Genomic DNA, 23,948 nt, shown 5'->3' with positions numbered 1-23,948 from the left:
GGGATCAGTTTGTCTCGAGGAAGGCGGAGAGTTGTTTGTTGACGGTCTTCTCAATGACTATGGCAGGAAAAGGGAGGAGCGAGATGGGGTGGGAGTTCTTGAGGTCCGAGTTGGGTTTCTTCAGGAGGGCGCTGAGCTCGGCATGTTTCCAGCTTTTTGGGAAGGTGGCGGATGCGAAGAAGCTCTTAATGATGTCCCGGAGTTGGGGTGCGATGATGGAGTCGGCTTTGTTAAAGATGTGGTGTGGGCATGGGTCGGTTGGGGAGCCGGAGTGAACGGTGTTCATCGTGCGGGTGGTGTCTTAGGTGCTAACCGAGGTCCAGGTGCAGAGGGTGGTGGGGGGCACTGGTTCGGTGGTTGAGTGCGTGGTCTGTGCGCCGAAGCTGTTGTGTATGTCGGCGATCTTGCGGTGAAAGAATGAGGCGAGTGAGTCGCAGAGGTCTTGCGAGGGTGTGATGTCGTTGTTGTAGGCACTAGGGTTGGAGAGCTCTTTAACGATGCTGAAGAGTTCTTTGCTGTTGTGGGTGTTGTTGTCCAGTCGTTCTTTGAATGTTGTCCTTTTGGTGGTGCGGATCAGCTGGTGGTGTTTGCGGGTGGCGTTCTTGAGGGCTGTCATGTTTTCTGTTGGCTGGTCGAGGCGCCAGGCTTTCTCGAGGGTGCGGCAGGTTTTCTTGGAGTTTTTGAGGTCGTTGGTGAACCACGAGGCTTTCTTGCGGCCGGGTCTGCTGGGAGGGTTCCTCCGTGGTGCGAGGTCATCGGCGCAGTTGGTGAGTCACTGTGTGAGGTTGCGGGCTGCTTCGTTGGGGAGAAGGTGGATACTGATTCATTACATATGTATTAAGCTAAGCTGGTCTTAAGGAATTGTATGGTTTTATTTGCTTACGAGATCTTTGTGTGTATGGTTTTATTTGTTTACGAGATCTTTGGAGTTTAAGACTACAGTCTAAATAAACAGAGTTCTCTCTTTCTCTCTAGTGATGGAACAATTTGTCATTATTATTTGTTGACCTTCTGATCTGTATATTTGTGATCTGACTTGATAATTTGGGGTGTGATGATCAATAGTATATTTGACGATCATGGTCTTTAACAGCCATCTAACAGACTTACATGAATGTGCTTTACAAGATTGTTAGTGAAATTATGATGAGTAGATCGTGTATAGAACAGATATATGTTCAGATTAGATTTAATTCCTGAGGATTAGACCTTAAACTGTAAATAACTGGTCTAATATAATATATGCATATGTAGGATTGCACACCATAGATTTGAAACAGTAGATATTAAATTTAATACTTGTATATGTAGAACTGTGCATGTTGGATTTTACATTTAATTTTCGTGATTGAAGATGCTACAATTGTTATAGTGATTGCAGATAATTTCTGAAGTCCCCTAACGTTGGCCGAACTATAAGTGGAGACTAAACAGATTTTCTTCCCTCCTGTTCCCTCTGGCCCTACCTGACTCTTCTTTGTTACTTTTTGGTGGTGGTTTCTCTTTTGAGATTAATATAAGAGATTCTTGTTAATTTAGATAATATCTGGTGCGATTAAGGGTTATTCATGGAGATAGGGTGAAGTTTTGAATAATGAGAATTGTAGCGAGAAAGGAGCTGTCTATAACGTCTTTATACGCAATTTATATTTGAAACTAAGTAGTCATTGGATTGTAGACATACATTACTTAACTAGATCCAGTATATAATATTCATCTCCAATTTTTTTAATGATATTCTAGATTTGGTTTAAAAGAGCGCCATAACGTTGTTGCATGGACGGGAAGACTACAATTCCCCTTTCTAAGATGGCGTACCTTTGCCAGTAGGATGAGACTGACATATTTGGAATTGAGGACTTTCAGAGAACTGCAAACAGAAGACGTATTAGAAATTATTTAGACTAGGAGCAGATATTGAATTTTTAGATTTAGATCTACTATACTTATCAGTTATAAGTAGAATATATTCGGGTATAGTGACACGATGTGGGAATTACATAAACATCAAACACACGTGTGACATTAAACTCTTGCTGATTTAAATTAACGCTACGTGAGTTGTGAACAACTGGAGAAATTAGGTAACTATATGTTATAGTGAGTACAAGATGGTACTAAAGACAATTATCGCAACAAACTTGTTTAAAGATGGCGCCCGTCACTTTGCATATAAAACTTAGTGGGAAGATGGCGCCCGAGTAGAACGCCGTGTAGGAGGTACGAGAGAGAGGCTTGAACTAGTGTCGGGTAAGTGGGAAACTAGAGTATTTCTTTTTAGGACGGTATATTTTGCGTTTGATAGATATAACTTAACGTTTTTATACACAGATATGTGTTTACTTTTAGATCACATACTCGTGAAACTTGGAAGAGTATTTGGAGGCTATAATGTGGGATTTACGGTTACCGATAGGAAAGGGTGAGATGAATTTTACCCCGTTGTGAAAGACTAGTATTGGGGATATCGAGTGGGTGGTTTGCAGTTGCTTATTGGTACTTGACTATACTGTTTGTTTAAATCAGACAATATTCTTGAACAGATGGAGAGACTGGGAGGGTCTTATACAGACACTTGAATAATTTTGACAAGTGCTCTTGTGGTTCATTTATTTTTAGAATCTTGAATAGAGTGAAGATTAGATTTATATGGAGACTATACAGTTTGTTTAAACTGATAATATGCTTGAACAGATGGGGAGATTGATTACTGTTGAGGAGTTAAGAGTCTTGTATTCGGTTACAGACATGATCCCTACTCTTACTAAATATGGGACCATATTATATTATATGGGGTTGTTCTTATCGTAACTGGAGTTGTAAATGATATTATGACCTCGATCTGAGCGAGGCGTTTTATACTGGAGGAATTCAGTACATAATGACTTTGGTTTTAAACTTTCAGGTGACTTTTAGAGATAGTAACTTTATCTGTGCTCTTGGGCTTTCACGCACTCGGGTGTTTTAATGAGAGATATTCTTTTACTGAACATTTTCTGAAGCTTATCATGAAACTCTATTCTTTTGCACAATGGGTTCTGGTGTACTATGATACCTAAACATAATTCTTTTCTGCTATATTCTGAGTCTCTGAATTATAGGAGGTACAAGGGGTATTAACATGATTTTATTTAATTTAGCAAGAACTGTGCCTATATTCTGTTTATTTGGGTTTGCAGCCCTGAAGAAGTCAAGGATGCTTTAATTAGCATGACTAAACACGTGTTGGCTGCATTAAAAATTGGTTACATTTGAAGAAAAACCCTATTGATTGCTTTGAATACTTGGATATGAGAATTTTGGATTTGAAGAAAAACAGAATAAATTGCTGGACATTGAATACTGTATACGTGGAGCATTTAATATTGGAGTGCTCGGGGAGGATCATATTTTCTGTTCACAAACTTAATGGGACTAACAAAGGTGCTCTGAGATGTCGGGAGAACTTTGATAGGAATCGACTTCACGGGTCATGATGACTAAACCAACTCTTGTTTTTGTCACTGTACATTTCTGTGAGTTTGTGGAGGTTCTCTGTGTCGGTTTCAATACAGTCAAAAATGCTGAATTTCATGTTGATACGCTGCAAAATAGTGTAGCCCCAGTCGGTTAAATAACATTCTGTAGAAGCTTCTAACTCACATCTCAGTAAGGGAACAGAGGCTGAGGGTATGTTAAAGGATGTCGAAACGACAGTGGAAGAGCATACGGACAAATTTGCCACCATACAAATAATTTTAGACACAGAAAATACAGTCGAGACAAAAATTGACTCAGTTGCTGTTGAGGTGAACTTGTTACGCACTGAACTCAGAAAGTAAGTACGTGAAAATTAATCCATTCAATTGTCACTTCACCCTACGGTGTTAGATCCACCAACACAGGTAAAGGATCTGAAAGAGGTAGTGTAGCACTTACAATATAGGGAAGATAATAAGCAAGGTCAATCCCCACACAATAATATCTGCCTAATGGGTATGCCTATAAAGAGCAGAATTGTTCCTGGAGAAATGGCTGCTGGATAACATTTAAGAGGGGTCCTCACATGATTTCTCTGTGGTGGGAAGGGTGCAGAGACCTCCACTACTGTCTGGGGCACCTTCTAAACCAATAGAGGCCAGGCTACTGAATTTCCAGAAACAACATCTCATGCCACAAGTGGCCCACGAGCATGGCTGTAGGCAATAATAAAATACACATCTTACTGGACAACACTAACCAGATGCAACACAAGAGAAGAGCCTTCATGGACATTAAACACATTTTGTACAAACATGAAGAGCAATATGCTCATTTATATCCAACAAAGCTGGGTGTTGTAGTGGACTCAGATCACTTTATTTCCTCTCTCCTGCGGAAGCATGAACTTTGATGGAGAATGCTGGGATACCTTGAACAGAACCTGGAGGAGAACTATACAGTGGAAGTAAGCTCCTGTAAAGTGAGAGGCTTGGAGACCCCATCTAAATGCACTGTTTATGTATATGTGGGAAATTACATATTGAATGTATGTCTCATCACTCTAGAAGTGTACATGAAATGCACTCACTGTAATAATAAGCTAGAATGGACCAATAAGTCAATCAAGTCCCTCAGCCGCTCATTATGTAATAACTAACAATGTGCATACTCCCAGGGTCCCTTATTGCTCGAGGATAAGTCTATTGTTGGCCAAACATATAGTGGCTATACAGTACTTTCAGCCAACAAGATATGCATCTATTAAACACATCATCAAATATCACATAATGAGTGGCTGTGAGGACTTTATTGAATTATTGATCCATTCCGGGTAATTAGTTCAGTCAGCGTATTTCATGTACACTCCAATAGGGCTGAGATTAAACACGTATCACCCTGACAAGCTGCATATCAGAATTTTGCAGGCCCTGTAGTCTGCACAATGACACTTGGCGTTTCAAGTGCTGGCTACTGGTTTTGGATGGAAGAAGTGGAATGAAGAGCATCTAATGAACATTTCTTTTTTAGACTCAACTTTATTGGTTTTTGCACATCTAAACAAAATATTTATGGCCTTATTACGATGTCGGTCGAATAGCAACCAATGGCCTGTCGGTTGCGGTCCGACCGACATCTGTCCCTGCGTTACACCAGCCGCATTATAACGCGGGGAACAGAGGCAGCAGTCGGAATTGAAACCCTACAATAAGAATGGTGCTTTCATAGGCACCTCCTTAGAGATTACAATGTCCATTTCGATCTGCCTTTCTGTGGCAGTCCGAACGCCATAGAAAGGCAGACGGAAATGGTTTTGGTGGCCTCTAGCTTGGTCCCATCCATCCACGGCCTCCACTAAGAGGCCTGGGGGCATCCATGCACCCTTTCTATGGCGGTCCGAATGCCATAGAAAGGCAGAGGGAAATGGTTTTTGGGGCCCCAAGCAGGGCCCCATCCATCCGCGGCCTCCGCTAAGAAGCCGGGGGAGCATCCATACACCCTGTGGCAGGCACCATGTTTGCAAACATCCATTTTCCTAATGCAGGTTGTGCAGCATGTCCTTTTACTCCCGCTGCACAAGCCGCATTAGGTAAATGGATGCTTACAACTGCCTCATGGGCGGTCACATCCAAATTCGTCAGATCAAACCACCCACTGCTTGTCGATCAGTTTCCATTCCGACACTATGCCAGTCGGAAGCTCGTCCGATCAGCATCGTATTTAGGGCGTTAGTTCCACCATTTTATACATAAACATCTTCATACCATTCCAGGTAATACATCTTCTGTACTCAGAACTCTATTCCTTAGTATTCTCACCATTTGCTCCAGATCTCGGCGTGATTCTGAGGACTGCCTCTGGTGATATATATGGGCTCCTCTAGTTTTGTACACCATTCAAATCTTGGTTCCTACTCCGTTTGTGTGGGCGATTCAGGGAATTTCAATCATTATTCATTGTGGCAATACCTACCAGCCGGTAGACGACCTAAGGGCACAAAACTAGCCATATCAAGTAAGACTAACGGGGACGGAAATAGACGAGCAAATAGATAGTCGCACATCCAAGGAGAGGCCAGCTCAGAGAGTGCGATGATAGGGAGAATGGGAGGGCAGGTAGTCACTAGCCACAGAAATGCATATGGTAGCAGTATTGGGGAGAGAGAAGCAGTAACTGGGAACAGTATGGGTGGATCCAAAGGAACTGGGGAGTAGAGGAAAACTGTCTGGAGAGTGCTTTTGACTAACATTCCAAAGCTTACAACAAAGACAGCTCAGCACACTTATGGATATCAAATGTCAACAATCCACAGTAAGATAAATTTATAACAATTGTTTTTCCAAGAAGAGTCGATAAGCTCTTTCGATATTTGAAATTCATCCTTTATTCAAACATTTTTGCAACCGCCAACGCGTTTCGTCCACAATCTGTCTTCTTCAGGGCTACAAAAAGTATATATAAAAACACTATTTACAACATTGAAGCCATACATTTAAAATTTAAGTGCCAAATCACTTTTTTTATAACCACTAACAACATGATTTAATCGCTAGATATTTTATTGGGAAAACATTTTTCTATGTGCAGAGCGTACATGGAATAAATACAGTCCAAATACCCCGTTCTCTAGATTAGAGGGTGGAGGAGCAATCTATATGAGAAGGAATCGTGAAGATGATACTATAGTTTTATCGTTTCATTCAATTCTCATTATTATATCAAATATATTGTCATATTGCAAGGAGCAGGCCAATGCTTTAAAAATATTGCATCAACATAGACCCCACTTTGTACAAAAATACACATACCTCACAATGTAATCTTTGTGTACTTTTCATATAGCCATTGCCAAATGCGTTTTACCAAATAATCTGTAAAAATTAAGATATATGGACATTCATGTTTACGGATCTTATGTGTGGACATTCTATAATTGTGCCTACGTCACTTACATTATTTTTTTATTTTTTTTAACAGCTTGATAATTTTATTAAAGAAATTCATTTTCAGCAAATGACTCCATGCCATTTTATGACAATGCATTTTCTGTCCCAAAGTGCCAGCTTCTTTATTTGTAGTAATTAACAATTTTCCTCAAACATGAGATAAGCAATGCCTTAAAATACACAATGTTTGTTCTCAAATATCAGCTTTTCATTTTTGGCAAATATACTTATTTAGGACCAGAATTATTTAGAGTCTGGCGGACAAGTACTCTGCTTCAAACTTGCTTTATTGCCTATCTAATTTACTATAAGACCATTATATCATAATCCCTTGTAGTAAGGCGTACAGGATATCCATCGTGTTTGTGACAGATTACCTGTCCATCAAACTCCAAATCTAGCCCATAGTCACCAAACAATCATTAGTCATTTTCAAAAGATGCCACCGTTTTTTCTTTTTCTTTTTAGAAAATACACTAATATAGACAGTAAATGAGAGCTTAACATTTACATCAAGTACTCTTAATTTACTTTTGTGACAAATTGTTGGATACCACCATACTTACCCATCATGCACCCACTAACAACTTTGAAAATCTTTTTATTGAAAGAACCAGCTCCTTAACATTGCACATTAGTCAGCAGCAGAAATTCATTGGCAAGCATGGACACAATCAACCATGGTCATATTAAGAAAATAAATCCTACCCGCCACAGCCATCCCTCCCACCCAGCATCGTCCCAACCCAAGAACAATCCAAATTCGATCCCCCAATACATACATGTAAGGATAGAACATCCCTAGGCCAATCCCCCCACTCCCTATTCAGAACGGAATCTCTCCTTGAAATGCAATTACGCCCCAGAGGAGCTAGCCCAGGAGCTGCGCCCGTCACTTACATTATTATTGACAAAACAAACATTTAAATGACCCGTAGCAACTCCTGTTACGTTTGAATGGTGTCAGTGAACTGTTGGTGGGCATAAATTTCTAGTGAAAGTCACAAGTAATCTTTCTGTAGCCTGTGCTTGACCCAATACCGGTCAAGCAGATATCAAAGAACATATAACCAGTATGATAACTATTTTATTCCAGATCAATCGTCAGACAGAACGAAGGAGCAACAATAGTATCTGTTATGTTGTTATTCCTTTAAGTTCACGTGTTTAGAATATAGAGTGTAATGGTTGGTTAGTTCCATGTGGAACATTGATGATACAGAGCTGTTGTGAGAAGGACATCGCTTCCCTGGCTCTCACCTGTTATTTACTTATACTTGAATAAATACTATATTCCACCTCTACATCTGGTTTGCTACCTTCACTTCAAATTGGCGACGAGGGAAACTGGCGTTTGGTCATTTCTACAGTCTATTTCATCGGCAGGATTTTAGAAGAACTTTCATCTTAAAAAAAAAAAAGAAAAGAGAAAGAAAGCGGACCGGAACGAGAGACTTTCTGTGAGTTACATTTATTTTTGCCTTCGCATTGAAATCGCCACCGCTTGCCGACTGCGCCTTAACTTATTTAACAATTGCGGGATTATCTATGCTCAGTGGCGTTAACAGAGCAACCGTTAATTGTCATCGCCTACCTGCATCTTTCAACTGCGCTCCCCATTCCACTGCATGCGCTGACTGTCAAGGGGACTGCGCGCGTCACTAATTAGCGCGTCTTCAACAATTCCCTCAGCAACTGACGTCAGACGCAGGTCACGCAGCGTGACCCCAACGTGGCGGCCATTTTGTAATCCTTGTTTACATCGAGCACTTCTCAGAAGGTGTTAGAAAGAATCGAGTATACTCCGAAATAAGCGTCAACGGTCGTGTGGTGCAACGCGAAGAGACAATACTTACATTTCTAAGGAAATACATTCCGGACAGCACAGTAAGGTGAAACGGAAATTAAAAAAAAAAGAAGTTTTATTTAATAATTTTTTTTTTGTGTGGGGAACATTATAACAGGTGAGAAGGTCGGGAGAAGGTTGTTTTATTAAATTAACTTGTACTTCACAGTGCATGGAAGAGGGAGATTCCAGTGTAAGTACTGTGGTTAAAGACAGAGACATGGCACAACAAAATTTTTCAATTAGTCCTCTTGAACCATTTTGGGTTAAAGGTACCCAACCCAATATAAAATGGATAGAATGGAAAGAATATTTCATTAATTATTTGGAAGCCGTTGATGAAACCAAGAAAATGAAACCTGAGCAAAAAAAGAGACTTTTATTACATTCTTTAGGTCCCATAGGATTAAAGACATTTTCAAGAATGAGTAAGTCTGATGACTCCAATCTAGATGAATTTGAAAACGCGATAAAAAATATGGACAAATACTTTGCACCCAAGGTGTGCATTGGGGTCATAAGACACAAATTCTTCCAAAGGAAACAAACTAAAGAGGAAACTGTGGATGAATGGATGGATGACCTCAAAAAACTTGCCATAGATTGTAAATTTGACAATTTGCATGACGATCTCATACGTGATCAGTTGGTAATGCACAACAACAACTCTGCCTTACAAGATCGTCTTTGGGTTAACGGTGATGCACCTCTTGATGATGTTGTAGCCATCATGAGAAAATCGGAAATGTCAGGGAGGTGTGCAACGGTGGTAAAAGAAACTGAGAAAGATGTGTCCAAGGCCTCGGGAACTGTGTGTAAGATTCAGGCTTCCAATAGAAATTTTCGTCAGCAGCAACAACAAGGGAGATGGACTGGTCAGCCTGCAAGGGTTCAGAACAAGAACATGGAAGATAGGAGATGCTATAGATGTGATAGTAAAGAACATCTAGCATTTAGTAGACTATGTCCAGCGTTAAAAAAGAAGTGTGGAATTTGTGGACTTTTAGGTCACTTTAGCAAAATGTGTCGCAGACGCAGTAATGTAGTAATGGTAGTCAGGTGTACGATTTTGAGTCGCCTGGACTACTGCAACGCCCTACTCCTTGAGTCCCCTGTCACGTTGTTGGACCGGCTGCAACAAATTCAATCAGCCGCGGCCAAACTGGCTCTCGGCTGGTCGAGAAGGTCTTCGGCCACTGCGGCACTGGCCGAATTGCACTGGTTACCCCTAAAGCAGCGGGTGGCCTTTAAGTCCCTTTGCATTGTATTCAAGGCCCTGCACGGACTCGGGCCCAGGCCCCTGCAAACCTTGTTTCAGTGGTACACCCCCACTAGAGATCTACGGTCTTCCTCGGCGTATCTGGTAAGGGTGCCCAGATACAATAAGGCCAGAACCGGGGGTAGATCTTTTAGGGTCGCAGCTGCCAAGTTATGGAACAGCCTGCCCATAAAAATACGCCAAACCCCTCAACTTCTCCCATTCAGGAAGTGCATCAAGACCTGGCTCTTCCCTTAGACCTCCCTGTTTAACTCACTGTGCTCCTCTTTCAGTATAGTATTTTTTCCTCAGCGCCAGGAAGCCTGCAAGGTATCAGCTGCGCTATATAAATAATTAAAATAAAAATAAATAAATAATAATGTGAAGTATGTGTATGAAGATGAGAGTGAGAGTGTGGATGAATTAGAAACTGAGGATGAATGTTGCATAAAAAGTGTGAGAGGAAACTACGTGATCAACATTTCCGAAGATTCGCTAAAAGGAAAACCAATTTGTGAGATATCCCTTGGTGGGGTAGTCATAAGTGTGTATGCGGACTCTGGTTCCCCATACACGATCATAAATGAGGAAGTTTGGCGGAAGAAGTTTGTAAATAAGAGTGGTGAGCAATTATATCCATCAGATGTTTGCCCAATCAGTTTTACAGGTAATAGAATAGGAATGATTGGTTTTAGATGGCTTACCTTTTTGTTTAAAGGCAGGTCCACGAGAGCGAAGTTGTATGTGGCAAAGGTTGGGCCATCTGTGTTAGGATGGTTCGATCAGAAGAAATTACACATCATTTTAGATCCTAACTCTAAAGATAAAGTATTGATTTTAGATGACTGTAGTAGAATGGAAGAAACACTATCTGAAAATTTTCCCAAAGTGTTTAACAAGGAGTTGGGTGTTCTGAAGGGGTTTGAACATAAGATAATTTTAAAGGCTGATGCACAACCCAAAGTTCACAAAGTGAGGCCAATACCTATTCTTATAAGAGAGGAAGTGAAAAAGGAAATTCAGGGACTGCTTGCCAAAGGCATTATAGAGGAAGTTGAAACATCAGAATGGATTTCTCCGATTGTGGTTGCCCGGAAACCCAACGGAAAAATCCGTCTATGCATTGATTTGCGCCACTTGAACAATAACATCGTGGTTGAAAAATTTCCCCTTCCTAGAATAAACGAAATGGTATCTTCCCTTAAAGGTGCTACATGGTTTTCCACTGTGGATCTCTCTGCCGCTTACCACCAGGTGATGTTAGATCCCGACTCTAAGAACCTTACGGCGTTCATAACACCGTTTGGTTGTTACCAGTTCAGGCGTATGCTTTTTGGGTTGGCCTCAGCCGCTGCTGTTTTTCAGCGGTTAATGCACAGGCTTTTTGGAGATATGGAGAATGTCTCATTTTTTCAAGATGATATCCTTGTCGCGGCTAAAGACAAAGAGAGCCATGACTCTAAGTTGAAACAAGTTTTGGGAACTTTGCAGTCAGCTGGTCTGACTGTAGAGTTATCCAAATGCAAATTCAGTCAAAGAAGTGTTTCATATTTGGGACATATCATAAGTGAAGAAGGTGTTGAACCCAAGCCTACTTTAGTTGAGAATATAGTTAAATTCTCTGCACCTGTTTCAAAAGATGAGGTGAGAGCGTTTCTTGGCATGGCCGAATATTGTGCCAAGTTTATAAAGAATTTTGCTGCAAAAGTTTACAACATGCGTGCACTATTGAAGAAGAACACTAAGTTCATATGGAGTGAGTTATGTGAAGAAGAATTTAATTTAATCAAGAAGGAACTGCAAAAGGTAAATGCTCTTGCTAGTTTAACCCCAATATTGACTGTTTGTTAACAACTGACGCAAGTGACAAGGGTTTGGGTGCTGTGTTGTCACAATATGATGGGGACGGTAAAGAAAAGGTAATTTTGTTTGCTTCTAGGGCCCTTTCCCCTGCTGAAAGTAGGTACCCTATCATCGAAAGGGAAGCCCTAGCGTGTGCATGGGCTTTGGAACATTTCTGAGCATTTGTTTGGGGAAAACCTGTGACCATTCGTACAGACCATAAACCATTGATCCGCATTTTATCGTGTGAAGGTATCTCTGGTGCGTCCGCAAGATTAGCTAGATTATCTATGCGGATGAAGGAATATATCTATAAAATGGTTTATCTACCTGGGAGGGACAACCGTATTGCTGATTGTTTGTCAAGGCTTCCACCTCCTCTTGAGGAATGTGAAGATGATCCCTGGAGCGAATACTGTGTGGCTTTAGTGCATGATTGTGGTGAGCCTTCCATAAGTAAAACGGAATGGTTGACTGAACAAGGGAAAGACACCGTTTTGAAAAATGTTTTAGAGTATATTTGCAAGGGCTGGCCCAAGGTGAAGAGCGTTCCTGGTTTGGATGCTTTTTGGCAAATCCGCATGGAATTATCCTCTGAAAATGATATGCTGTTTAGAGGTGATAGGATCGTTCCACCTTTTATTTTTTAGAAAGAAAATTCTGCAACTTTGCCATGAGGGGCATTTTGGAATTATGAGAACCAAATCAATTGTCAAAGGAATGTTTTGGTGGCCAGGAGTTGACAGTGAGGTCGAGGAGTTTGTCAAGAAGTGTGCGGTTTGCATGTCCGCGGACAAGACTCTTAGGACATTTAAGCCTAAGATGAGTGATGGTTTAATTCCTAACTTTCCTTGGGACACCATCGCTATTGATATTTTTGGACCTGTTGGGGACTCTAAAGAATATGGTTTGGTGGCAATTGACCTTTTTTCTAAATGGCCTATTGTCAAAATTGTAGAAAAGGTTGACACTCAGACAGTACTTAAATTTTTGGATAAAACGTTCATGGTAGAGGGTTTGCCGGCTTGTGTGCTTTCTGACAATGGTGTCCAATTTACGTCCAAGCTGGCTAAAGAGTATTTCGACAGGTGTGGCATCAAACACAAGACTACTGCATTATATAACCCTAGTGGGAACGGCACTGTTGAAAGGTTCAACAGAGTGATCAAAGGCATCATTCAGGCCTCTGTGCATAGTGGACTTGATTGGAAGGTACAGGTACAAAAAGCGGTTTGGTCATATAGAGTTACTATGCAGAACAGCACCGGCATGTCCCCGTTCACCATGATGAGAGGCAGAACAGCTAGATGTAAATTTAATCCTGGATGGCTTTTTGATGGAAAAATTGCATGTTGGTCTCCAGTAGATGTCAAACATAAGTTACTGTCCAGTCACGAGAAGAGCAGAGAGTTTTATGACTCTCACCATAACACCAAAGATGTTTCTGTCAAGGTTGGAGATTGGGTAAGGGTTAAGAAACCTTTTAAGGTACCTAAGGGTGTGAGTCGTTTTGAACCACCATGTAAATTGCTGAAGTTTTAAGAAATTCTGTGAGACTAGATGATGGAAGGGTATGGAATCTTAAAAACATTGCCTTTAACCCTGATCAAAATTGTGTAGAAGTGCTTCCAGACTCAAGTGTCAACAATTTTGATTGGGTGGAAGACCATTTCGAGAATAGTCATATTCAGTCTCAACTTGAAAATGATTTTGCATCTGTTTCTTGTGAGCCTAAGCAATCCAGCCTTCCCTTGCATATTGAGGGGGCGAAGGTTGCAGTCATGACGTCCAAGCAAACGCCAATGCATCTACTTCCACAAGTTTGGACACAAGTGTTACACAGAATAAGACCAATGTGTTACTTGATAAAAGAACAAGAGCTGTACCCAAATGGCTTAAAGATTACGCTTTGTAGTATTGTAGATTTCTTTTTTTATTTTTTTTATTTCCCTTCTACTTTTTTTTTATGTTCAATTTTCCTTTATTGTATGGGGGGGGGATGTGTTATGTTGTTATTCCTTTAAGTTCACGTGTTTAGAATATAGAGTGTAATGGTTGGTTAGTTCCATGTGGAACATTGATGATACAGAGCTGTTGTGAGAAGGACATCGCTTCCCTGGCTCTCACCTGTTATTTACTTATACTTGAATAAATACTATATTCCACCTCTACATCTGGTTGGCTACCTTCACTTCAGTATCCTTCTTCTTACTGTTATAGCAGTATGCATATATATTTTTTTATTATTTATTATAGGGCGATCAGGCCCATCGTCTAAAAGTAAATGATAGATGGTGGACTGAGCCTTAACTAATTTGCAACACCCGGTCATTCCGGGACATAGACAAACCTTAATATATTCGTGTATGCCATTTTGTCCACCATCTTTGTAAAGTTAAGTGACCCCGCGAAAAAATTGAATTACCCTCCATATGGACCAGAAATGGTTCAATAAACAATGTTAGGTTCCCTCTTACAAAGCCTCCATGCTAGCTATTCAAAACTAGTTTTAAAGTACCCCACATACTCACAGTGAGTAAATGCACCCGTCTCAGCGCGATCAGCTGACTCAAAGGAAGTTCTCACAATACGCCCGCAGCCATGTCTCTTTATACGCTGTTTAATGGATAAATTAGCCAATTTAAAAAGATTTAATTGATAAAATCAATATTCTAATTCGCGCCAAAAAGGATTTGCGTAAATATACGATAGAAAAAACGGTAAGCGCCATCTTGGAATGGGTTATCAGTCGCTTACGGAGATAGTTGAAATCGCACAGTATAAGTGCTTAATCCACCATATTTTGCATGTGGTTTCAGAAAGAACCCTTAAATTTATTCATGACAAATTTATGCAAAAGTCTAAAAAAATTGCCGAACACATCATGTTGCGATTCAAATCAGGCTATATGCACAGCTTTACACTAACATATACCTGATTCCTATATTTGTGTTTAGGCATTTGTAGGTGTTTCTATAATCACGGTTTTGGCATTTCGATTTGTTATTTAAAATACCGATATTCCGCCACAGGTCACATGATTAATGATGTCACCACCATACTATGTCGAAAGGACAACCAGCGCCATCTTTGAATGGGCTATCGTTCCCTCACGGCAATATTCAAAAACACCCAACATATCTACCACATTTATCATGTATTTTCAAAGAACCTTCATGTTCTTTTACGGTAAATGATAAATGGTGCCCATCACATCATGTTGTAAATAAAGTCAATAAGGCTGTAACCACGATGATCATATGACATATATATTATTCCTAATTTATGATTTAGCATTCTGTTAGCATACCAATGAGTGTACTTTTGGCATATCAGTTCGTTATTTCAGATATAGATCATAAGCTAACTCAGTTCACCATCATGTAATGTTGGATGCCATTCTATAGTAATATATTTAGACGTCACAAAATCATTCCAACCAAACAGACTGTGCGTACTACACACAATTTGAAGCCACAAACATATTCTGTCTGCTTTATGAACATATTCAAAAAGATACGCAGCATATATTTAAACTATGTTTTAAGAATTAATGTATAATCCGATGTTATAACATTAATCTTTTCATTAAAATGCTCACAGATTTTAATCTGCGTGTATGACCTCTACTCATGGTGTTTTAGTCGCATAACATTCATTGATTTTATATGCGCTTTGGTCATATTTGGATCATTGCGTTCACATATATTGTGTTCAAATGTAGTGCACACTCATATACTAAATCCAATACTGGCCTCACACTAGACACGGCAATTGTCATCCTCACAACAATTTTGACGGATGCGCACCATCTCACCGTATGGTATCGCAGCAATCGTTGTTCTGGGGTGACAACTAGCGGCATGTAAAACACTATTGCAGGCAGTTGGTTTCCTATACAGGTCGCTGTGAATCATTTGATCCTTCACATAAAGCCTGAGGTCCAGGAATGTAATTTCTTCTCCCGAACTACTTGGAGTAAGCTTGATGTTACGCATATTGTCATTAAGATATAGAAAGTAGTCATTGAGTTCAACAGAACTCCCTTTTAATATCAAAAAGATGTCATCTATATAGCGTGTATAAAAGAGCTTAGCCTCTCTTCTTATAAGGAGGTCAAAGAGTCATTAAAGAACTAAACCATACATTGGATTCGGCATAAGCGCAACTGTCTATCGGTAATACATTGAGATTTACCCAAGGCAGAGCGCTTATCAAACAAAAATTCCCCCTACGATACTTTACTACTTACAGTCAGAGCAAAAGATATAGCAGATGGGCTTATTGCTCTCGATTTGAGAACAGGACCACATCATTGAAGCCCGGTGAGATTAAGATCATACAAACCCAGGGAAACATCAAAAGGGAGACACCCCAAATATGTCACTTGTAGACGATCCTCTAACTCTGATGAAGTGTACAACAACTTAGAGGCAGTTGATTGACAGCTAATGTCACCTCTGTCATTTAATCAATGCAAGGATCCCCTCATTTTGCATAGGGCCAATCCACCAACATTCCCCCTAGATATCATATAATATAGAAAGGGGAGAAAGAGGCATTGATTGCGATCAAGTAGTAACCAGCGGCAGAGAGCATCAATACAGCCTCGCCAAATGCGTTTGGTACATTGGAATATAGTGGGTTTGAAACAAAAACTAAAAGATTCAGAATGGCAGGAGTACATCAATTCTAGCGAAATCTGCTCGCTACAAGAAACTTGGTCACTTGCATCTCCACACAAACTTGGGTACAAAACATACATTTGTGCAACACCTTCCGTTAAAGGTAGACCTTCTGGGGGCCTTGTCACATGGATTAAAATCCCTTTAGATATAGAAATAGCAAGGGTACACATTGCTTCACAAGATATACTTGGGATAAAGGCATTAACCAAAAATAAAACTGAAATATACATACTAAACATCTATAATAGACCAAGTCCCTCTAGCAAAGAATCTCACGTGATAGAATGAATGAATGAATATTAAATTTGTAAAGCGTGAACTTAGCCCAAGGGCATCAAGGCGCTGTAGAGGACCACGGTAGAGGACCACGCACAGCCAGAAAAACATGCTCATATCAAGGTTTGAGTAAAGAGCCAGATTTTCAAGGCCCTGCAAAATAGAGCATGAGACATAAGACCCAATAATCTATCAGAAAGAGCGTTCCACAGCCTGGCAGCAGCGGAGGAGAAGGCCCTGCCTCCCCACCTACATTTTTTATATCTAGGAACTACCAGCAAATTTTTGCTAGCTGACCTAAGCTGTTTGGTAGGGGCATGCGCTGAAACATTGCTTTAATAGCATCAGGGCCTAAACCATAATAAGCATTATGGGTGAGGCAAAGAGCCTTGAAGAGGATTCAGCGATTCAAAGGCAGCCAGTGCAACGAGATGAGGGAGGCCGAGACAGAGTGGTATTTGGGTAAGTCCATCACCAGCCTTGCTGCTGCATTCTGCACCAGCTGAAGACAACACACCAGGCCCTTATTAATTACCAGATAGAGAACATTGCAGGAATCGAGTCTGGACATTACCAGAGCAATTACTGCCTGTTTTCTGGATCCAAAGGAAAGAAACTGGGACATTTTCCTAAGCAGCCTGATTATCCCAAAAGACGTGGACATAGTTCTGCTGATCTGTAGGTTCATGGACACAGATGAATCGACTATAACACCCAGATTTTTCCCATGGCATACAGGAGAGGGGCAGCTACCCAGCGTATCTGGCCACCAGTCTTTAGACCAAATGTCATGTTGATAGCCAAAAATCAAGATGTCAGTTTTTCCCCATTCAATTTGAGATCGTTTTCAGCCATCCAAGCTGAGACTGCCTTGATGCAGTTGTTAAAATTAGCGGCAGATTCACTAATGCTGTTAGTAATGGACACCATAATTTGAGTGTCGTCAGCATAGGACAGTACCTCAAATCCAAAGGATCTTACGACTCTAGCTAGAGGAGACACATAGATATTAAAAAGAGTGGGGCTCAGGGAGGAGCCATGAGGCACACCACATATCAGAGGATTGGAGGCTGAGTAAACATGGCCCATCCTCACTATCTGTGACCTCTTACTGAGGAAGGAGGAAAGAAGCCTCTAAGCTGTAACCCCCAACCCCTATCCCCTTGAGGCGATCAACCAGCCTCAAAGGAGATATGGTGTCAAACGTTGCGGTAAGGTCGAGCAAGATCAGCAGGGTAGTGTGCCCTGCATCGACCTGAACCCGGATGTTGTCAAGAACTGCCATTAGCACGGACTCAGTGCTATGATGAATTCTAAAGCCATGCAGTGACCCATCAAGCAGCTGATAGTCTGATAGAAATGTGCTAAGATGGGAGTTCAGATATCTCTCCATAACCTTAGCTGAGACTGGTAGCAACGAGATGGGGCAACAGTTTTTTAGTTCCAAAGGGTCCAGAGAAAGCTTTTTTAAAAGTGGTTTAACCACAGCAGTTTTCCAAGGAATTAGATACGGTCCCGTAGTAATAGCCATGTTAATTACTGCAGTAAGGTTTGGGAACAATAACTTCCCTTCCAAGTTTTAACACTTTTAGGGGGCAGGCATCCAAAGGAGACCCGGAGGTGACCCCTTCTAAAAGTTGGTCAGTCATTTCAGGTGAGATACAAGGGAAAGAGCCTAATTTAGGTTTGTCCTCCAATAATACTGAATCATTCGAATCAGGTACGAAGGTAACCGACATAGCCCTTTCAACAATATAGTCCTCCAGAATGGAATTTATATCAGTGATCTTGGTACGAAAAAAGTCTGCCATTCTATCACAAGTCAGCTACCGTAGAGGACCGTAGAGGAGATAGGGGAGTTAATAACTCGGTAATCTTGGAATAACACATTCTTCTTTTTTCCTCCATAATGGCCGCTTTATAGACCCTTAAGCTCTGTTTATGTAGCTCCCTACCTGCAGGTGCCAGATCTATCCGGCAGATCCTTTCCTGTTTACAGCAGGATTGTCTCAGCTTTCTGAGCTTGTCCGAGTACCATGGAGCGGAGGGTTTTCTTCTTGCTACATAGTGGTTTGAAATGGGGGCCAGAGTGTCTAAGGCTCCTAGCAACCCACTCAACAATTTTTCTGCTGCTAGATTGACATCCAGGTGATCGGAGAACTGGAAATGAAAAAAATATTTAGCAAGATCCTCCTTACTAATACGACTTAGGTTTCTCCTTTCCTCGACACTCTTTTTACTAGCTGAGGGAGAAATAGATACTGAGGTGTGGAATTTAAAAGGGACCGCATAATGATCTGGCCAAGAGAGAGGTAGAGGCAATCCCACCTCAATCTGAGGATCATTAGAAAATATGCCATCCAATATATGTCCGGCAGAATGGGTAGTACTAGAAACCAGCTGGGAAAACCCACAGCAGCCTAGAGTTTCCAGAAGAGATTGAGTGCCTTTACATGAATAAATATCTAAATGGAAATTAAAATCCCCAAGCAGGGTTAAAATGGATCTTAATAAATAAGGTTCCAAGAGGTTGCTAAACTCTTGACTAAAAGCAGATTTAGAACCAAGGGGGGCGCGATAGGATAGCACCCCAGAAAAACTTTCGGTGGGGAGAATGTTTATTGACAAATATAAAGCCTGATAATAGTCAGAGGGAGAGGTAAGAGGCTCAGTACAACACGTATAGGTATCCCTATAGAGAATACCCAACTCCCTCCTATTTTACCTACCCTATCAAGTCTAGCCAAGCTGTTCCCATAGGGAATAGCTTCAACAAGATCAGGGTCAGAGCAGTCGCTTGCACAGGTCTCTGGATTAAACAACCAGCGAGGTTTACACAGGGAGACAAAATCTCTAAAAGCGGTCTTATGATTTTGACTTAAGAACTCAGGGTAAGCAGTGTGGTAGCAAGGAACTCTGTGCTGCTGTACTCCCATAAGTTCCTCTCTGGTATTGGTGGTATTTTCATGCTATTCAACCACCGATTTACCAACGTTTCCGGCGCAGGGCGCGGATGGGCGCAGACAGGCTTGCCTTCTGCGAGCCAGCAGCGCGTCCGCTGCGCGCGAAAAAAGGCATGAGTTTAAGTAGACAGGAGCAAAGAGATGTTGACCTCCATGCTCCACCCCCAACAAGCCGGAAGTAAGGACTGCAGAGAATGTTCTCGCCCTCCACAACAAACGAAGGACCCGCGGTGGGCCGGGGCGAGAGCAAGATGTGCAAGTGCACGTGCAAGTCAGTGCAGGTAAGTAGCAGAAAAGTATGGCAAAGCAAAATAACAACCAGCAAAAGATTAAAATAGAAAGCTAAAGCCTGCCCGAATTCAAATAAAGATTAAAAGATTGAAAGGTCAATACATTCCCTGAGATCCCAACCATGTAAACTACAGGCAGTCTCTCACAACTGCGCTCGTCCGCTGCGCGCGAAAAAAGGCATGAGTTTAAGTAGGCAGGAGCAAAGTGATGTTGACCTCCATGCTCCACCCCCAACAAGCCAAAGTAAGGACTGCCGAGAATGTTCTCGCCCTCCACAACAAACGAAGGACCCGCGGTGGGCCGGGGCGAGAGCAAGATGTGCAAGTGCACGTGCAAGTCAGTGCAGGTAAGTAGCAGCAAAGTATGGCAAAGCAAAATAAAAACCAGCAAAAGATTAAAATAGAAAGCTAAACCCTGCCCGAATTAAAATCAAGAGTAAAAGATTAAAAGGTCAATAAATTCCCCGAGATCCCAACCATGTAAACTACAGGCAGTCACTCACAACTGCGCGCAGTTCTAAACAGTTAGAAATGTTTTTAAGCATTATTGACCCAAGGGCAACAATAATTATAGGTGGCGATTTCAATAGAAAATTTGAACCCCTATTAGGACTAGGGGACATCATCAAAGAAGAGGATACGGCAAATAACATACCCTTGTTAGCTGTCGGCTCCATAGTACTGTGCACAGTGGCCACCTCACAGCTCACTCGAGTTGTCGCAGGGCACGGATTAAGGGCCTGCAATGGCAGGTTACCTTCCGACAGACCGAGTGCTCCCACATTTATCACGGGGACCACTAAGAGTAGCCTTGATTACATACTGGTTTCAGTTAACTCCTGGTCTTGCATGCTTGATATCATAGTTGAAGCTAGAGAAGACTGTGATCACCTTCCATTATGTTTATCAAGAGCAGGCACTCTATTCGATCCCTTGAGCAGGAGAAACAATGATAAAAATCCTTTTCGTACCCTTGATTAGTAATAACCGAAGATCTTTGAAATGGCAATGAATAGTGGGCAAGGTCGAGATTACGACCAAAATATATAACACCTTTTCAGAAGTTATCCCTCCATATATTGAACTGCCCCCTGAAGCAATACCTATAGTTAACATACATAAAATTATGACAGAGAAATTAAAATTGATTATGACAAAAATATCCAAAGCAAATGAGGTGGGGAAAGCAGAGTCTTCTACTGGTCTCAACCAGTGGTACAATAGTACATGTCGCAAAGCTAAAACGGAGCTGATATTGGCAGGAAAATCTAATAATATAGAGACATTGAGAGACAAAAGGACGAGATATAAAAGGCTATTAACTGAAACCAAGAGAGATTGGGACGCCAACATTGGGACCAAACTGATCTTAGCAGCTTAAACAAGGGACAACACGGGCTTCTGGAGCCTAATAGCCAAAGGAAACAAAACAGGGAAAAGCAACTTGGATCACTTTTTGGACCCCAGCACCTGGGTGAATCATTTCACGAAGCTTTATGCTGTAGCTAATAGCGAAATAACTAATATACACTGTAGAGTCACGCAAAGTATCCCCACATCTACTAAAACGGCACAATACAGCACCCTACAAATTAGCATAGAGGAAACTCTTACAGCTATAGATGCTGTCAATCCAGGGAAAGCACAAGGCCAAGACAAAATTCCAGGTGAGCTATTAAAACATGACGAAGCTGTATGGGGCCATATAGCAATCTTCTATGCAATGCCATGGCAGCAGGAGCGCCAATACCAGAATCCTGGAAGGGGCCCAGATTATCCCAATCTTCAAAAAGGGGGAGCGTCAAGATTCAGCAAATTATCGCCCCATAAGCCTCATCGATATTTTACAAAAGATTTACTCAAGACAGCTTTTATCAAAATTGAATGACTGGTTAGAGAAAAATAGCATTTTAACACAATTCCAGGCTGGGTTTAGAGCTAGAACTAGCACAATTGACCAGGTTTTTAGACTTCTTTGTTTGGGGTGGAAATACACTGTTTTAAAGAAAGGTCATTTGCATGTAGCTTTTACTGACCTGAAGGCAACTTTTGATTTGATTCGGAAATCCTTAAAATCACAAGGCATACCTGAGGATCATCTTATCTAAATAATGAGATTACACGAAGATAACTACTCAAAAGTTAGGTGGGGACCAAGGGGAGAATTGTCAGGTGCAGTCCCTATAAGGAGGGGTGTCAGGCAGTGCTGCCTGTTGGCACCCACCCTTTTCTCATTATTTGTAAATGATGCCTCAAAATATCTATTGGGATGTAGTCATGATTCCCTGAAGCTAGGGGAGTGCCTGTTCTGGCTCTTTTATTTGCGGATGATACCATCTTAGTTTCACAAACACCAAAAGGCCTTCAAAATCTGCTAAACACATTTAGTGATTATTGTGTTACAAAAGGTTTAGAAATAAACTCATACAAAACAAAATACAATGGCATTTAAACTGCATAAAACTTTTAAGAAGAACATTACCCTCTAAGAACAGAGGCTAGAGTATGTGTCGAATTTTAATTATTTAGGTATCACACTAGAAACTAACTTGACGTGGTTCTCCCACTTGCAAAAAAGCAGGACTATTTTGGCTCAAAATTCAGTACCGATAATAAAAAAACACAAGAACAGTAATACCAAAGCTGTTTCTTCTGCGCTTGAAGTTTATAAATATAGGGCTCAATCTGCTACCCTATATGGTGCTGAACTCTGGGGTGTCTCTTGTAAGAATAAGTTTGCGGGGGGAAGGAAACAACTTTCTTAGAAGACTATTATGTCTGCCTGTAAGGACACGCATGATCCCGGTCACTATTGATCTTAATTTAAAGCGCTCAGCCCATCATGCAATCTTAAAAATCTTGTTATTCTGGGTGCGCCTATGGAGCACCCCATAGTTAATTCAGTACAGGGAAGGATTAGAAGGGATCCTAGAACTCGATCAACTGGTTACTCTATCATGGGTGAAACATGTGCATACATGGTTCTGTAAACTGGGGCTTAACCACTTTTGGGAAACTGCCAATTTATTGACACCATCTGCGAAAAAGACGCTGAAGAGTATTTTCTGGGTGTATATGCAAAATAGCCTTTCGCACAGCTCTGCTATTGGTAGGCTGAAGCATCAGTTTCTCCTAACAAAACCTCTCCCGTTTTATGACCATATCTGGATAAAGTTCAACACCAACTTGCAAAATCTTTGTATATGAAGTTCGGCTATGGTATTCTGCAAGGTAACTCTAATACAGCTAAATGGGGTTGTAAAAATGGTGAGCTTAATGACGATATGTTGTCTGTGTGAACTTAGTACCCCAAAAAACAACTCCCACATATTGTTCTTCCGTCCAGCGTATGGTTTCCCCAGACATAAATGGATTAAACATTTATGTCGGAATCTGGGTATGAGATCATGTTCAGATGCAACAAGAATCTTAAACACTGACACTACACAGACAATAGTTTTTAGTGTCTGTAGATTTTTATTTGCTGTTAATCTAATACATGTAAATACAAAAGGTAATGCGTCGGAATCAATACTGTAATCACCATTACATGGATAGGAAAATATTAATTAATCCTTCCACAGAATTAATTCTCAAGATTAGTTAATATAAATAAATGTCACCAACACAAACTGTAGTTCTCCAAATTGATTTTTTATATATCATTGAAAAAATTATATTATATGTATTATTTCAAATAGCAAATACAATATATAACATATAACCACAGACTAACAAACATTCTTATATATAGCCACAAGGAATATCTATGTATAAGTATCCACCTCGCTGAACACAGGTATTGTAGCGGGTAAAGAATATACTTAAATCCCTTATTACGCTACTCACTAATACAGATGTTACTCATATGTATTCAAAA

At 40.9% G+C, this 23,948-nt stretch overlaps 1 protein-coding gene across 4 annotated transcripts in view; it reads right to left on the bottom strand.

The window, feature by feature from the left end:
- The window catches only part of LOC147676780 (butyrophilin subfamily 2 member A1-like), a 1,092,512-nt gene that overhangs the window by 679,795 nt on the left and 388,769 nt on the right, over positions 1 to 23,948 (bottom strand). Inside the window, exon 1 of one of the 4 annotated variants that reach the window (XM_086945215.1) lies at positions 14,202 to 14,230. The exons of the other annotated variants lie outside the window; for them this stretch is intronic. The gene's annotated coding sequence lies outside the window, so the exon portion shown is untranslated. Of the gene's footprint in view, positions 1 to 14,201; positions 14,231 to 23,948 lie in introns of those variants that run through there. 4 annotated transcript variants of the gene reach the window in all.

Source organism: Lissotriton vulgaris, chromosome 12 (assembly GCF_964263255.1).
Source record: "Lissotriton vulgaris chromosome 12, aLisVul1.2, whole genome shotgun sequence".
NCBI lineage: Eukaryota > Metazoa > Chordata > Amphibia > Caudata > Salamandridae > Lissotriton > Lissotriton vulgaris.
This window is presented reverse-complemented; position numbering and strand designations above follow the sequence as displayed.